Below are 12532 nucleotides of genomic sequence, written 5' to 3' on the forward strand. Positions count from 1 at the left end.
TGTAACCCACTTATTGATGAATACAGCCTTCAGCCCATCCAGTGAACCTCAATAGAGAACACAGGAAGCTGCACAGTCTATCTAACGGCCCTGCTTGTAGTGGCACTTACACAGAGAACACAGCTTGTGGCTTTCCCCATCTCGAAACTGAGCAGGATCCTGTGGGGTTTCTGGGCACAGAAGCCTTTCAAGCAGTTGTTAATCAGGGAAGGGAGGGGATGCAGAGACAAGGGAGGAGCAGCCAGCAAACAATAGTGCAGCCTTGGGGCAGGGCCCTGGTTCCCCCTCAAGGGATACACGTAACAATATCTTTGGGCTCTTCTGCAGAACTAAATCCCCAACAAATGGAAGATGTTAACATTCTTCATTCCAGAGAAGGTCACAATTTGGTAACCTTGAGAAGGAGAGAAGCTCATCAGGAGACCACCCAAAGCCAGATTAAAGGAATGTAGGCCCTGCACACACCCTGATCCTTATCACAACTCCACCCTTGAACCATGGCTATAAAACCCCTCACCAAATCCTCCCCGGCTGGGACACACAACTTTGAGAGGCACAAGCCTACTGTGTCCCCCTTTGCCTGGCAAAGCAATAATGCTATTCTTTTCTACTTCACCTAAAACTCTGTCTCTGAGATTTGATTTGGTACCAGGGCACAGAGGCCGAGTTTTTGGCGTCAATCGGCAGAGCAAAACTGGTGGCCTCACATGGCTAGTATATTCAGTGCATGCTCTTGCCAGATTTTGGTCCCCAAGCAATGAGCTCTGCAGGCCCTGGGTCCTCTCCTGCTGCCCTGCCAGGACAGGGAAGCCAATTCATAGCCCCATCTACTGCTCAGTATATACCCAGTAGATACTTTTCTTACTTCACTCTAATAATTGAGCACTCAGCATATAACAGGCACTGTGTTAAACCCTTTACAAGTATTACCTCTTTATTTACATATCAATTTAGGAAGTTATTTTTATGCCTGCTGTTTAGATGAGTAAAATGAAGCTTAGAGAGAAGGGCTTAGCCCAAGCCCCCAGGGAGGAAGCAAGATTCCAACCAAGGTCTGCTTGGCACTAAAGCCCAAATGTATAACTAATAAATCATCATCAGATCCAACACCCTCTATTAAGATGGGGTGTGCACTCACTCTTTGATTCTTTTGATATTCAGTGTTCCTTTATTTTTGAATCTTTTTGTAAATTTTAAAGTAAAATATACTCATTAAAAAAAAAAATCAAGTACGAAGGAAGTAAACCCAGCACAAGGCAAGCATTCTATCTAGTGCTCTGTTCCTCTCACAATTTCTATTCCCTCCCTAGAGGCAACTGATAATAGTAGATTCAAGTGTAGCTTTCCATATCTTTTTTCAAGATTGCTGAGAGCAATCTTTGATCCCTTAAGGATTCACCCTGCTTTGAATTTGTCTTGATACATAAGTCAGATCCTGTCTTCTCATTTTCTCGTTCCCTTTGGTATGGGTCGAGGAGTTGGGGGAGAGAGCAGGATACTCAAAAAATGATGGCCTATGTAGTAGCTTAAATCTTTCAATAAAGTTTTCTTTTTCTTCTCACCTAGTTTTACAAATATAAGCAAACAAATTCACCCTGTACATGAACTTAACTTCAATAAATACCTATTGGGAGGCTATAACTCAAGGGCTGTTGTTATAAACACCTATAAAATGATCCGAATTGTCAAGATGTTCATAGTCTAGTAAGGGAGACAAACATACAAAGAAATAAATACAATAAATGGAGTATACACAAACAAGAATAAAGACCCTTTGAAATCAGGTAAATAGTATTACAGTTACTTATTGCAACATAACAAACTACCTCAAAACTCAGTGGCTTTAAACAATTCACCATTGTCTCTCTCATAGTTTTGTGGTTTGAGTTTCAGTGGGGGAGTTCTTGCTTGGAGTCTAAAATTTGGTTGCAGTCATATAATGGGTACCTCTGAGGTCACCTGATGACTCAACTAGACCGGATATCTAAGCTGACTTTTTCACTCAATGTCTGGCACCTCAGTGCCCTTCTTGGCTGCATCTCTGTCTACCAGCATAGCCTGGACTTTACCTGGTGGTTCAAGGCTGTGAGAGGGAGGAAGTTGAACTGTCAGGCCACTTAGGGTTGTACCCATAGGAAATGTGCATCATTTCTGTTGTGTGCTATTAGTCAAAGTCACAGGGCCAGACCAGGTTCAAGGGAGTGGAGAAGTGGATCCCACCTTCTGATGGGGGAATAACAATGGCAATGTCCAAACACAAAATTGCATATGGTGGTAGACATTGTTGCAGTCACCTTTGGAAACTGCAATCTGCCACAAGCAGTACAAGGAGTGGAATAATTAGTGTTTTGAGAAGAGACAGCATCATGAAAAAGGCAGAAACCAAGCTAAGTTTTAAAGAATAAATCAAAGTTTTAAAGGTAGAAAAGATGAGAAGCAGGTTAGGTGAAGCATATTCCAGATAGAGTATAGATGTTGTCCAAATACATAAAGGGCAGTACTCAGCAGCAAAATTTCATGTTGAGTTTTGTAGAGATTATAAAGACATATATTTGCTTGCACAGGATTACAATACACAAGGCCAGAGCTTTGGCGAATGCTAGTGGATAGTTAGACATGGATGGAAGAGTGAAGAATCTTGTCAACAATACTCAAGAGATGGAGAGTGTGTGGATGGTTCCAAGCAAATGACCAATGGGGTCATGTTTTCTTTCAAGAAAGCTCAGGCCAATAGTAGGTTGAATTAAAACAAACAAACAAAAAACTACAATGAGGGCAAGAGTAGAGGCAAGTAAACTAGCAGGGTGCTACTTGACCAAGAGGCAAAATGCCTTCACTGAATTTGAAGTCAGTTTGCATAGGTTTGAACCCTGGCACTCACATATTTACTGTGTGAGCTTGTGCCGTTTACTTGGCCTCTCTGTGCTTCTTTTTCTTCATTTGAAAAATAGGCTAATATACACAGGGTTGTTAGAATGATGACATGAGTTAATCTCTACGAAGCATTTAGAATAGTGCCGGGCATATGGAAAGGTAAAGTTTTCTGGATTTATTTTAAACTCATAAATCACCAGGCTTCTGTAATGGCAGCTTACCACATACTTGCCACAGGAGCTCATTTAATTCCTTTAACAACCTAGCGAGGTAAGTACATTATCAGCCCCTTTGACAAATGAGGACAGTGAGACGTAGAGAACCATGTAACGTTCCCAAGGTCAACCATATGCAATGGGGACCACATTTGGCAGAGAGAGAATGACATCAAAAAAATGTAGGAGTGGAACCAGTTTTCTATTCTAGACTCTGTATTTTCAAAACAGAGAATCCATCTATTTCTACTTAGAGAACCAAAACATTTCTTTGTAGTGATGATGATTGTTCTTTTTTAAAACATTATCTCTCAACCAAATTATTTTAATTTTTCTCTGAGTATAAGGCTCACAAGTTGCTAAAAATTAAATTTATTCAGAACCATGAATGACCATTTGCTTAGACAGAGAGACCAATTAGACTTTTTTGTCCGATGGAAAATAGCTGACGGATCAACTTTGCAGGAAGCATCAGAGCTTGAGTTTGCCTTTTCTTTGTTAGTGGCCCTGAAAAATACTTCTGTGATTTGGGCTAGTAGTTTCTCCTATTCAACTCTCTCTAATGGTCAGGCAACTAACATATCCCTCCCAGAAGACGCGGCCTGGAATAAAAGAATCAGAGTTTGCAGACCTGAGTATGGAAGTGATAGGTGACTTGAGAGTGTGACTTCCTTCAAGGCAATGTGTTATTAGTTTTCATTTCCCTCTTTCTTCAGCTGTTATTTTGTATCCTGCCATGATGCAGAAGCCACTTGAGTGAGAGCAGGAATAAAGCTTCAGAAGACACCTCTACTGAAAGGAAAGAAAGAAGGAAAGTAGGAGGGAAGGAAGGAAAAGAAAAATAGGAAGGAAGGAAGGAAGGAAAGAAAGAAAGAAAGAAGGAAAGAAAGAAAGAAAGAAAGAAAGAAAGAAAGAAAGAAAGAAAGAAAGGAAGGAAGGAAGAAAGAAAGAAAGAAAGAAAGAAAGAAAAAGAAAAGAAAGAAAAAAAGGAAGAAAAACATTAAAAGAGAAAAGAAACAGATCTGTGCTGACAACAAGCCTTTGTGAAGAAAACACTCCTCTTTTTCTCTCTTTGAGACAAGTTTTGTGGAACACATTGAAATGACATGATCAGAAACCTTTCAGGCTCACAGGGGCGGCTGTGAAGTTGGGGCAGGACAGGCACGGCGAGTGTCCCCTTAACCGCCGTGCTGCTCAAGGCTCTCACGCCCGTTATCCACTGGGGAAGGAATCTGTGGGAAACTCGTCGCCTTCCTTTCACTCGGCCTCCAACCAACTGCTCCCTAGCTCTTTTATTTGATCAATATTGCACCCTAAAGACTTAGCTGGAAGGTCGGCTTTCATTCAAAACAGCTTGGAAACCATGGGAATCAAATTGGCTCAAAATTCTTCCCTCGACTGAAAGGAAAAAACAAGAAACAAAAAAACCCCACAAACCTTCCTTTTTCATTCTTTCCCTTTTCCTTTGGTTTTATTCTAACCAGATGGATTCAGTGACCAGAACCCAAAAAAACTATAAAGTAAAATTGCACCTTTCTTTAGGATGGGAAGTTTATTGCCAGAGCCACGGAGGAAGAGGAATTCCTCTGCTCTAATATTTAGGGCTCCAACTTGCCCCTGGGGAGAAAGCATCCTTGTTCCCAACAGCAGCTACCTCTTGCACCATGCAGAGGGCAAGGTGCAGGATGAAATACCAAAGGCTTTTTCTGGCCACATTCTCTTTCTTTAAAAAGCTTGGTTTTGATAAATGACTCATATAGGCCAAATAAAGGAAATAAAATCCTCCTCTTTCCCTGAAGTCAGGAAAATTGAATTACTTTAGGATAACTCAGAATTATTATCACCACTTCTGGGGCTACTCAAACCAGGAAGCTGGGTTCTTGGCAATGGAATCGAATTCCCAGTTTTACTCTTTTTTACACTGTGTCCCAAGCCACGGAAAATGTTGGGATCTGTATCTTAGAGGTTGGGGCAGGGCAGATGGAGGGGACAGGAGCCAAAAGAGCCACAGAAGAGATGACATAACTAACTTGAGTGCAATTCAGGGAAATGGCTTTAGCAATGCTGAGTATATTGGTTATGGTGTTTCTCACAGGTTGAGTGTCAAGGCTTAATGAGAGAGGTAATTTTCTGTATTGATGCAGGAGACACCAAAGCACGGTCTAGGGCAGGAAAAAGGAACTGGCAGGAAAAAAAAAAAAAAAGGCAGGGGAGAGGAGATCTCGCGTGACCGTGCTTGAGCTCAGATACGGTCCTGATGGGAGGTTGGAGAGGTCGTTGGAAACCAGAGGAGGAACTGGCTTACCCACACCAAGTGATGTTTAAGTAAGGAGGCTGGGCACCTGTTGTCTAACTTACACTCAGGGCCAGGTTCATTCACTTGACACACACTGAACACACTCACAGACTTCCAAAATTCTAGTCCAGGGTAGGAAAATTCCACCAGAATTATCCCTGGGCCTAAAGTGGCTGAACATGTCAATAGCCAGTGCAGGCAAGAAGAGACAGACAGAGACATCTACATTCATTTTTCCACAATTTTATAATGAAACCTCTGGCAAAGTACTAGATTAAGGGACTGTGATTAATCCCTAGTTTTAACCTCGTTAGATACTTTTGGAGAACGAGACCTGTTTCAGAGCCAAAAGCATATCTGTATTTGCTCTTCTGACAAATCCCAGTTTTACATTCTGTTGAGCAGAAATCGAAGGAGAAACATGTTAATCCTTCTGCCTAGGTTTTTTTGGTCAGTCCAGCACTGTCAATTTTTATAACTGGTTTTAAGAGGCCCACTCTCAAAACAAACTTTGACAACTTCGTTGGAGACCCTCACAGGGGATTCCAGAAAGTTAAGAGAAAGAAGGAGGAAACATGCTTCTGATGAATGGTGCTCTGTATGCAAAGAGCATCCTTTTCAGGAGAGCTGTCTGCTTGAGTCAGAGGAGCTGAAAGCATCACAAGGCCAGCTAGACACCTCACCAGGCCTGGCGGTCGCTGGAGAGGCACGCAGGCGCTCAGCCAGCTAATCTCACAGCCTTGGAGGTGACTAAGATTTCTTTCTGTGGCTGATGAGCCTTGGAGACTAGGCCTCCTGTGCCTCGTGTGTGTGGGTGGGTAGAGGAGCAGAGTGCCAGAGACACTTCATAAGAGAGATCTGGAAGGAAGACGCCACAGGCTCAAGGAGCAGAGGAAATGCTTTTTTCTTCAGTGGGAAGCCTGCAGTTGGGACTTTAGAAACAGCAGCTTCATTCTGAAGAGCCTGGGGTGCAACTCCTGGAAATGGGTAAGTTCTTTGGAAGCAGGGGCTTCAAAAAAGAAGGTGAAGAGCCACGCCACAGATGTGATCAGTCATGACAAATGGCCTCTGTCATGAGGGACTAAAAGACTTGGCAACTGTCCACACATATCTCTGAGGTGACATGAAGCTTACATAGCTCATTCCTGAACACACTTATTCAAAAGGTCTTTATTGGGCACTTATCATGAGCCTGGTTAAAGTAAGGAAGGAAAATTATGAACGATACAGCATAGTCAAGGTCAGACACAAAAATCCTTTTCCTAATGTTTGATAGAGAATCCCGGCCTACACCTTAAATTTACTCTTTAAAGTGGATTGGGAATAAAATTTAAACTTGGCTAGAACAAATTTTAGGCTTTGAATTATGTCTTTTTGCAGAAAAAGTCCTCATTACTTCAATTTCTCTAAGGAATGTTCAGACATCCTCCCCAAAGTTAGTTACAATCTGGACAATTTAAGTACTATGTGGATTATTTTTTCAATAAAAAAGAAAAATTTCCTGAATTTCTCTGACCCTGGACATAATTTTTCAGAAAAATTTTTGAGTACCCTATATATGCCGGTTAAAATAGTAAAGAGTATGTAAAATACAGAGTCATCTAAACTCTATGCCAGAGAGAAGACATTCTATTTTCAAGGACTTAATTCCTTCTCCTTTATATTTATAAAGAATTCCACAGCTTAAGAAATGCTTTAATGCACCATTATCATCATATTATCATTTACGAGGACTTAGTATGTACCAGACCATGCCTTAATTCATTTATGTGCATTACCTCCCTAAAGCCACACAACCACTCCTTGAGTGGTTACTACTATATCCCCAATTTCCAGATGAAAATAAAAATCTGAGATCCAGAAAAGGCTTAAAAGAGAATGAGATATAAAGATAGGGGAACACAGCCAGTGCCCTTTTCCACATATTACAGTTTCCAGAACATGACTGATGTACTTAGTCAGTAAAGATAAATCATGAAATTGGTAGTTACTCACTTGGGAACATTTCCAGCCCGAAAGGGCTAAAGGAAATCCCATCTGGCTAAGAGTAATCTTCTAGCAACATAAAAACAGGTATTGAACTAGAAAACCACTGCTTAACTATTCTGGTTGCCTACCATCAGTTTCCTGAACTCCCCCAGGACATACTATTTCAATCACCCATCTAATACTTAGCAGAGGATTACTCATTTATTTATACAGATAGCCCATATAATCACATACATTTAAGCCATAATCTTCATGAGGTTGGAGACTATGTCAGCTTCTAGTCACACAAACAGCGGGGGCTCAAGTCATCCATTCATGTCTATATATATTCACAACAGCCACCAGAATCTGCCCATTCCTTTAATAAATATTGATTTCTTGTTCTGCACCAGGAAATCTCCTATATGTTAGGGATTTCTAGTAAAACAGACAAAATTCTTATTCAAGAAGAAGAGAAATCCAAGCAAGGGAAACAGCAAAGCCAGAACCCCCGAGGTTGGAGATAAGCTATGTGTGGAACAAAACCGAACAGAAAGGAAGTGAATGTGGAAGCAGGGAAATAAAGTAGGAGGTTGTTACAGTTATCACAGAGAGACATTTGCTGTCTTTCCCTATGGCAAGAGAGAGGGCGAGATTTGGGCATAATTTTCAGATCTAAATCAAGGTAACTAGCTGATAGTGTGAGTGTGAAGGGAGCTTCTAAGGTTTTTAAGCAGCTAGCCAGAAGCTGTTGTCATTTGCTAAAAGGAGGATCAGGTTTCCTGTGGAGTGGAGGAGACCAAGGGTTCTCTGTGGACCACGGTAAGCACGAGATGCTTATTGTATTAGCAATGGCATACAGGCCATTGGATGTATATGTCTGGTACCCAACACTGAAGTCACAAAGATGAATAAGCATAGTCTCTGATCCCAATGACCTCACAATCTAATGTACTTTGCTGGAAATAATTTTGGCTGCTGGAAACAGAGCTCTTGTTTCTTGACTAGTCAGTTATCTTCATGAGGGCAGGGATATTATTTTATCCATCTCTGCAATTCAATTCTTTAACACGTAGTGGATGCCCATTATATTTTTGTTAAGTTGGGCTGAACATAATCAGTTCAAGCAGAGAACCACTGGGCCAGCACATCAATAAATGCATAGACAGAGCAAAGATGATACAAGGTATACCTTCTGCTTTCCAGGGACATAAACCTTAGATGAGGCACGTAGTACATTCTTGAAAACTATAACTTGAGAAAGCATACGCTATGCTTTGCATAGATGAGAGACTTGTAGGGCATGAGATATTCCTCAGGTATCTGAGGGTTGGGGGGGTCAGGGAAGGTGTCAAGGAAGCATAAATCCAGATCTGAGCATTGCCAGGTAAGTAGAATTCAGAGGATCAATGATAAGTTGCATGATAGCATGTACCATATCACATTTTTATAAACTTAGCCAGTATAGGATATCACTTTGAACAAAAAGATGGAAACTTTTCAAGCAAGGCTTTAAATATGGGATAAATACCTGGAACTTATCATGTACACAGACCACCAAAGTGGGGACTTTCTCCAGGGTTTATGCTACTAAAACTTAGAGTCTCTCAACTTTTGTAGAACAAAAATTCTAATGATGCACTAGTGGAGTGGATGCTATGCTAACATGTAGGATTTAAGAGGCTGTGGGGAAATCCCCCTCTCATTCAAAGAGTTCATCTATCATTTCTATCGTCTGCCTCATTACAAAAACTGCCACCATTAAAGGATCATTCCTTTAAGTCCAGACAGCTCATTTGTCTTCCATTTGGAGTCTATATTCTCATGCATTGGATCTAATGCTTTAAGGGACATAGGTGGGTGGTTTTAAAAACATCAAATGAATAAGCGGGACCCCCAAAGTTGAGAGGGATGATGAAAGAGGTGGCAAAAGAAATTACCAGCCCTTCTTTACCCTGGGATGAATTTTTTGTTCTTTCCTTTTTTATTTTAAGAAAACATTTTTAATCTCACACTAACTTGATAAGTACAGTGGTACAGTACAACAGCTGGCATACAGGGGCACGGTCGTATCTTTGAAAGTTCACAACTTGAAGGTTTGTATGTAGGGGACTAACTGTATTAGGAAAACATTAACATTAACAAAAATGTTAACATAACATTTTTTTTTTTACTTTATTTATTTTTAATTAGTTTTTATTGGAGTGTAGTTGCTTTACAATGTTGTGTTAGTTTCTACTGTACAGCAAAATGAATCAGCTATACATATACATATATCCCCTCTTTTTTGGATTTCCTTTCCATTTAGGTCACCACAGTGCATTAAGTAGATAGAGTTCCCTGTGCTCTTGTTCTTTCTTGAGTTTTAGAAACACATTTTCTCACGATCAGAGAAGAAATCACTTTTTAAACACCATATGACTATCCAAATAATGTCCACATGAGATTTTAGGAAAAATATATTTCTACCATTTCATTTGTTTTTAAAGCATTTGGGAAAGACTGAGAAACAAAGAATAGATTCCTTCCTGCACTAGACAAAAGCCTAAGTGTCCCCAGACAGTGGATCTCCATATAAGATTGCTGGGCTCTTCCCTTTCCCCTGCCTGAGACTTATCTATTTTCTTGTCACTACCTGCTTTTTTCTTCTACATCTCCTCCCTCGAGTCTGCTGGCATAATTTTTTAAATATTCGCTATGGGAACTTGCTGACTCTGCTCTTCACATCTGAAATGTCAGAATGGAAGCAAGAGTGCTTTTGAATATGAAACTGGAGGTGCATGACAAATCGTGTGCAAGCCACCTCTTATCGCCTAAAGCCATCCATTGTAAATGTCCCAAGGTTGCCACACTATTGATCAAGCTCTCCTAGTTCTGTCCTGATGTCAAAGCATCTAGCTAGATAATGGAGAGCTCCACTCAAAAAGGATGAAAATTTGGGGAATTGAGCAGCTAAATAGAGAACTCGCTCTAATGAGGATATTGGAAGAAGTATTAATTTTTTGCTGGTTGCTTTTCTTGAGGGTTGGCACATTCGTGGAATATTCGAGCTACACCAGGTTACTTTATATGACTGCTGACCACCTTTGGAAAATTAATACGAGTACCTCTGTCATTCTGCTCATCAAAGATTTCAAGCATTTATTATGTGAGCTCACCTTATCTGGGATTGTCGTGTAAGCACCCGACAGTTGGGTTTTTCAATTGTAGTGCAAGTGCCTGACTTGAGCTTTTGATTGCCAAGGCATGCACTTCAAGGATGATTATCTCAAATAAACACATCACCAGCTACAGAACTAGATAAAGAGCCGGGCCATGTTCCCACCGCCAAGTTTTCTTTGTTTCAGAGGTCTCTTTGTTGAGTTAGATAACTGACCATTTGACTTCTTGTTTTTCCCTTCCCATGTTTTAATTCCTGTTCTTATGTTTTAAATTCACCAACAAAGAGGGAAACCATGAGACTCTAGGTTCCCACTGCTGATCCCAATAAAAGCAGAACCTCAGACCTGCATTCTCTCTACCTGCAACCTTGCTGTGTAGCCCCAGGTGTACTGTGTATCCTCCAGGACTTGTGAGCAATAAATCTTTTTTCAAAGTTTCCCAATGGTTATTGCTGAGGGTGTCTTGCGATTACAATAAGAGCCACAAAGGCCAGCCCAACCACGATGCTGGTTCTGAAAGGGGAGATGTCTGAGGTGGGCTAGCCACAGACCCAGGTGAGTGGCCTCAGGCATTTCTAGCCAATAGCATCAGTACCAAAAAGCTGAGACCAGCACAAAACAGGAACACAAGTCCCTTGTCTTATCCTAGTACTCTGAAATTAACCCTATTTGGTTATTTATCATACCGGATTTTGGGTGTCTGTTTATATGTTTGTATCCTTCACTAGACTAGAGACTCCATGAGAACAGAGGCTGGGCTTTGCTTGCTTACCATTTATACCTAGCAACAAATTTAGTAGCTAACATTCATTCAATGAGAGTATTTATTACTAGACGTATAAAAGGGTGAATGCCACCAATACCACAAAGGTGAATAAGGCACTATACCTGTTCCAAAAGAGCATATAGCCTAGAGGAACAGACAGCCATTCAAAAGACATCCTGACATTTTAATATAGGCATTTGCCCTCTTTCCATTTTGGGCACTTTGAATTTAACTAAGAGATCCTTGTGCAACTATATGTATCTCCTTAGACAGCAGCACTTCTTGGTTTTTCATTTCTGTTCTAGCTTAAAATTTACCTGCTTTTGAGTGACATCAGCAAGATGGATGAATAGACCCTCATTTCCCCAAAGAAGCATCAAGTTAACCACAAAATACAGACCCTGTTCCAAGAAGAGTGGCATTAAAACAGGCAGGAAAATTCATCGCATTTTTCCCACCCTAGCCTCTTCCCTTCCCTGGCACAGTGTGGTGTGAATAGATAAAGCTCCTAACTTCCAGCCTCTCCCTTGGAAGGGAAGGAAAAGCATGGACTATGCATCTAACATTCTGGCTTTTCAAGGAGCTGCCTAGGGACTGGTTTCTATCTTGCTTAGTCTGGAACACTGAAGGGAATGATGGTATACTCTGGATGCCAGGTTGTGGACCTCTGAGAACAAATGCAGACACTGTGGCTTTTTAGAGCACCAGAGAACCCTTGTGCACTGTTGGTTAGAATGTGAAATGGTGCAGCCATCATGGAAAACAGTATGGAGGTCACCCAAAAATTAAACAAATTATTACCATATAAATCTGGCAATCCTACTGCTAGATATATATTCAAAATAATTGAAAGTAGGATCTTGAAAAGACATTTAGACACTCATGTTCACTGCAGCGTTATTTACAATAGTCAAGAGGTGGAAACAACCTAAATGTCCATCTATGGGTGAATGGATAAAGATAATGTAGCATATAAATTCAGTGGAGTATGATTGAGCCTCAAAAAAGAATAAAATCCTGTCACATGCTACAGCATGGGTGAAACTTGATGACATTTTGCTAAGTGAAATAAGTCAATAACAAAAGACAGACAATCTATGTGTATACTTTCATGGTTTATCTAAGTAAAACCCCAAGAAATAGAAATTTAGAAGGGTTATCAGGGCCTGGGGTAGGGGTAGGGGGAGTGGGAGGGTGAAATAGAGAGATTTTTTAAAGTAGGCATAGAGTTTTAGTTGCACAAGAAAAGTTC

This window comes from Balaenoptera physalus, assembly GCF_965194825.1.
Source record: "Balaenoptera physalus genome assembly, chromosome: 4".
Classification (NCBI taxonomy): domain Eukaryota; kingdom Metazoa; phylum Chordata; class Mammalia; order Artiodactyla; family Balaenopteridae; genus Balaenoptera; species Balaenoptera physalus.